Genomic DNA, 6,153 nt, shown 5'->3' on the forward strand with positions numbered 1-6,153 from the left:
GCGGAGGGGACACCCCCCTGGTTCCGCAGATGCCCGAGGTGTCCGTAGGGCCGGGAGAGCAGCGAGCCGGGAGCGGACAGGCTCGCCTGGCGCCGCACTGGCGGCATCAGACCCTGGAAGGGAAAAGTACTTGTAAAACGTATTTACGTAACTGCGTGTAACATAATATGTGAGTATTCTTGGGGTCCCTGTCTTGTTTGTACATGGCCGCGAACCTGTAGTAAGTGTGTGGTTTAATACCTTAATTTGGGAGCAAGATCTTGCATCAGTGTGATGGCCCTGGACCAAGACGTGTGGTAGAAAAAGTTGGACATTAAAATGCTTTGACAAATTCTAGTATGCTTGCTTTGTCAGTCAACGCTTTCTGTTTTGGTAGTCTGAATGCAAGGGAAGCCCCTCTCAGAACAGCCACTATCACAAGTGTTTTTATATTTGTTTTTCATCTCTTGGTGATTCAGATGCATCCCAAGCTACTTGAAGACATTTGTACACAGCAGAATATAAAAACGAAGCTTTAGCCACTACATCCCTCACTCTCACACTTTAATTTCAATGAATAATGTTTACTGTCGTTCTAAGCCAAAATTTTGAGCACCTGTTGTTCTTGAGTCTCTTCTTAATTGAGGGAAAAAAAATCCTCATGTTAAATATGAGTAGCATGAAAGAGCAACAATATGTGGGCAGTCCTGAACCTCAGAGTTTTTCCTTCATATCCAATTCAACCATGAAGCTTCAGTATTATGTTTCCCTAGCTGATGAAATGGCTTTTTTTTTGCTGCTGGCCAAGCTTCTTTACTTGTTAAGCAGTGGACAGTTTTAGATCTTCTATCAGAAGTGTCAAGAGGTTGTCATAATGTCCTGTATTTGCTGGTAAACTGTAAAATACTGAATAATGTTTAATTTTAAATATAGATTCTTGTTTAGTGAAAGTTAGAAGTATTTGTCTGTAGAGGCGAAAATCAAAGGACATTTGAAAACATGGCAAGAAATAAATATAGCTGTTTAATTTCATTTCTGTAATACGTGACCAATGAGTTGTGAATATCTGGAATAGGAAAGGCTAGCAAAATAAAGACCCAAACATAATTCACAATTCTTTTAAAAGAATTTGGGAATCTGGTTTTGTCAGTGGGATCCTGTGGTGTAAATTCTGTATAACTGAGTGAGGCGGCTGAAACATAGAGAGAGGTCTCCACTTTTAGAATATCACAGTAAACTCTGCCACTGTACTGTCATCATGGAGCCCAAAACCCTAAATATTTCAGGTATGAGTGCTTGCAGGTGTGTGTAACACTTCACAATTGCAGGATATCTGTTGGAGACCTTTGTTGTAGAAGCTCATAACCCAATAAGGATATCTTTGGTAAGTCACTACTTACCTGTCAGAATCAAGTGATAAACTCCATGTACTCAGTCTCTGTGATGGTTTTTTCCCATTCCAAGCAGTACATTTTCTTTTCTTACTTCATTAACACAAAGTATTTCCTTGTTTGTTTTTTAAAAATTTTTAAAGTTCTTTTAAAATTACACTATTATAGGTTGTCTTAACTTCACAGGATAGGTGTAAACGTACATCCAGGGCTGAGCCCTCTCTTTTGTTCTTTCATTTCTCATTACATGCCTGACATGTAAGGTTTTTTTAATACTTTTTTTACCTCATTTTCCTACAGGGCAGTTAAAATTGGAGGCTAAATAATTCTTTCTCTTTTTTTTCCCCCCCTCTTTTCTATTGGAGCCCACATAATGAAAGTATTTTGCAAATGGGAATGCTTGTGCCCCTACCAGTTTTAGTATTTCTTGGATAAAGTGCACGTTTGCGGGAAATCTCAGTGGCTCAGGAACAGGTACAGTGGGTCAGGGCTGCAAAATAGGAAGTGTCACTTCCTTCTCTTCCTCTTGTTTCCAGTCCAGCAAACCCTGGTGCTTATCAGTTCCCTGCTTGAGCTGATTGAGTCACTAACCTGACCTGGAACTGTCTAACGACTTTCTTAATAGCCGTATTTTGTGTCATCCTGCCGAGCTGATGCTGTATGGAAAAGGGCAGATAACACACAGTGGGGAGGGGCAGCCGAACCTTCCAGCTCTTGCTAGCTGTGAACTTTGTAGCTATTTCAGAATCACGTATTTTTAAATAAAGTGATAGTTTTGTTACAATTTTTTTTTTTGGTAGACATCCTTCCAAATGTAGAGAAACCGTGTCTTACATTGTAACTTACAACAAGACAGACTGTTTCATATATAACCAAAATAATGGAGAAGTGGATACAATTTTTTCAGTACAAGAACTGAACTTCTAAAATATGGCAGTAGTTCTGTTTGTGATGTTCATTTTTCCTCTCTCACATTTTAACATGATGGGTGCAGTTAAATTCCTACTAATTTAGAAAGCGAGTGGAAATGATCTGTTTTTCAATAGGTGGGGGTTTTTTGCAAATTTTAGCATTTTAATACAATAAAGCTTTCCAAGTGAATATATGCTTATGAAAATACTGCTTACAACATCTGACTTTACCTGTATTTCAGACAAATAGAGAAGGAACTAATTTAATGGAAGTTTAATTTCATATTTATTTTTAGTTAATTATTTTTAAATCAATGATGCTTCATTTTTAGGAAAAATAATAGCTTTTTCACTCTTTTTGAGTGATTCTGAAGTTTTGCTTATATTCACATGTCCAATTTTGAAAGGTGAATTTTCAGTCATTGGAGAAGATCCCACTAGGATCTGCTGTCTGGCAGAAATCAAGACCACAGGAACTGTAATTCTGGACATTACCCTAAAAACCCCTCATCCTCAAATGCACATTATGAGGTAGATAAGTCCTACTATTTCTGCTCTACAGGTGGAGTGGAAATGCAGAGAAACTAAGGAATGTGGAAATGATTTCAAGTGACCAGGAAGTGCCTTAGGAAGTTGTTTCTTGTCAGCTGAGCTGTGGCAATGGACAGTTGTCTCAGTTCATACTCAGCTCATTGGAGAATGAAGAGGTTTAAACATTTGTGTCTGTATTGGGATGTCTTAAACTGTAGAATAGTCAACTTTCCTTCCTCGCAGCTCACATGTTGTCATGTAGACCTGGTCAAATGGTGATGTCAATTTTTACTGCAAATCCTAACTGTGCTATGGAGAAATCAAGCTCTCTTGTTTTCCTCTTCTTGTACACTTGCTGGTCCAATTCAGCTACTTGTCTATGCAAAATGAAGATTCTAAGATGGATTAAGAGGATTTGGGGTGAAAATTCCCTAAGGAAAAAAAGATGGAGGGAATACAATGATGAGTGAGAGTAATCAGAACATCTGGGAAAAGGTTATGGTTCGGAATTTGATCTGCAAGTACGTTTGACATTTCTCTTCAAAAGCTGTAGCCTACAGATTTGGGGAAAATCCTGCTGTCCCCAGAATAGCAGCCCTTGAAGTGTGCTTTGGGTATTTGTGGCTGATAAGAGGAGCACAGTTGCCATGGCCTCTCTTTACCACGTGGGTTACCCGTGTAGGCTCGTGGGACCTCCAGTTAACGCCAGCAGCATTGCGTGGGCAGTGTTTCTCAATGACACGGTGCTATTGATGTATGTGTTCTGTTGTCTTTGGTTTCAAATTACTGGTTTTGCTAGGTTTTAATTGTGCCTTACAAGATTCATGTATGCTCTTGTCCTTCTGTGACAATGAACAAAATGCTGTTCGTTTTGGAATAAAACACCAGTCCATTTTATTTCAAACCCATGTGTCTGCCTGACCAGTTTTCAGTGATGTTTTTCTGTTGGATTTATGTGTGGGATAGAGAACTATAAAACACGTCCTAGTGGCAGTTTTAATTAGTAATCTTATTAGTGTTTGCTGTTACATCGCCAGGCTGCTTTGCTCATCATTTGTGGAATGTGCTGGTATTAGACTGTACTGATTAAAGTTTTATAGTCACCAAATCAGATTAGCTACTGAGTCACCTGACTAGGCTGGGTTTGCAGTCATGTGACCCAGTGCCCTGCTGAGCTCCTGCTGCGAGCTGAAACAAGGTAGTTTGCTTTTGAGATGTTCTTAAGTATCTAACAGCATGGGTCGTAGATTATGGCTGCAAAGAAGATGGCTTCATTTTCCTGATCTTTGAACTGGCTAGAATGGGATAAGTTTGAAAGTGCAGGATCTTCAGGCCATGAGCCAACAACTGGAAAGAATGTTTAATCCTGGCAGCTCTGACACCAAAAGACCTGGTTTTTTCAGTGTGAAAAATCTTAAAGACTACTTATCCAGTCAGTCTGTGGCAAACGAAAGAATTAGTTGGAGTGTTTAGGACTTGCCAGTTGTATGATATTATATAAAACATGATATGATAGTATTCAGAAAGCCTCTGGATGTTACCTAAATGCATCCTTGTGGGTATCCTGAGCAACAGGAAAAAAATTTAAACCCGTGTCGAATTTAAACAGCTCTTTAAAAATAGAAGTAAATTAAGAGACATGAGTTAAAGTATGTGCTGAAGACAAGAAATTATTTTAAGAGTTATTTAATGTTTCTGTAATTTCAGAATTGTGCGGTGTAATATTACAGAAACCTGCAGAACAATAATCTTGAAAATGAATCGTGAGTTTAACTTAGTGTTTTAATAAGCATCATACAGATTAGTGCTATATTTAATAGAGATTATTTTCCTTGTATTTGTCATACTTCCTGGTGAGACCCACAAACATGGAACCTCAGGTTTCCAGTGTACTAGCCAATAATGTTTTCTGGTTATTGTCTTCCATAGATATTCCAGATAAGAATGCTAGCTTGATTTTTCAGCTACCACCCATGTGGAAGTAACTTCAGATAGCGGCGTATCCTCTAACAAGCAGTTTTGTCCCCTTTCATTGCCCCTCTTGGATTTATGAAGCACTCGCTCTTTAGTCTGACAGAGACAGGGGAGCAGTGGTCGGGCTGGACTGAGTGTGGCTGTGTTAGAGGGAGCTGGGTAGCACTGGGAGTAGGGAGGCACTTCCTGCCCCAGGTCAGGATGCTGCTGCTTCTGTCTTTCCCAAGTAGTGATCTTGGTCAGAGGCTTCACAAAAGAGAACAACCCTCAGGTTTCTCTGAGGACAAGATCCTGCAGAGCCATCCGTACATTCACATGGATTCAGTGGACTTTCCTCTGCTTTCCACAGGGTGTGGTGTGAACCAGGATGTGCCGCAGTAAATAATGCAGTAGAGATGTGTAACTCTACCTGGGCTGAGCACAGAGGGGATGCCTTGCTTGCTCTTCAAATAATATGATCAGAATGGTAAATTAATTAGGTCACTGAGAGACAGATGAAGAAAACAGTCATTTTGGCCTTTAAGTAGTCAGGAATTAAAATTTAGATTTTTCAGGTGAGTTATAAAGTTTGATAAAAGACAAGCAAGCAACCTAGTAAAACTCATTGTAAAGCCAGATTCACAACTGGCTACTTAGGGAAACTTAATTGTTTCAAATTTGGAATAATGTTTTGGTGAAAAAAACCATCAGAAAGCACTGAATATCTGGCACTTTTTTAAAAGCCAGGCTGTATTTTAGCAAATTATCATTATTCTTTATCTCAGTGGATTCAGCTTCCATCTCCTACACTGAGCTTGCCAATTCCATGCTAGAATGCTGTATTTGTGAGAATCCCATTCCAAGAACGTGTATCTGGGAGCAGGGCTGCCATTTTTTCCCCCCAGGTACTCTATTGCATTTTCTGAGAGATAATTTATTTGTATTCCTCTTACATATATTAACATTTAAAACTGCAGAAACTGAACCAGATTGAGGGAAACCAAACTGTTATCAAGGTCCTAGAACTAACAATCCTGTATCTGGTAACTGCAGAATAACTTGGTGTATTGCAAATGGGACAATTAAAAATTAAAAAAAAAATAAAAACAAAGCCCCAAACCTGAGGTTGTGGTTGTTGCTGGAAATGTGAGCATCACCAATTGTTTCGAAGTCCTGTCCTGGTTTTGTATGAAAAGAATAGATGTGTGTTATTTCATTGCAATGAGGGAGTAATTAATCTGAAGTTTTAGCCCTAAGGCTTATTAGTACATGTGTGTCTCTTCAGTAGCATTGTTTTCAATATTTCTGTGATTTATAGCTGTGACTGTGTCCCTAGCAAAGGAATAAAGGTAATGGAGCTTGGTTTTTTACACCCATCTTTTATATTT

The sequence above is a fragment of the Corvus brachyrhynchos genome, unplaced genomic scaffold (genome assembly GCF_000691975.1).
Source record: "Corvus brachyrhynchos isolate BGI_N302 unplaced genomic scaffold, ASM69197v1 scaffold281, whole genome shotgun sequence".
Lineage (NCBI taxonomy): Eukaryota > Metazoa > Chordata > Aves > Passeriformes > Corvidae > Corvus > Corvus brachyrhynchos.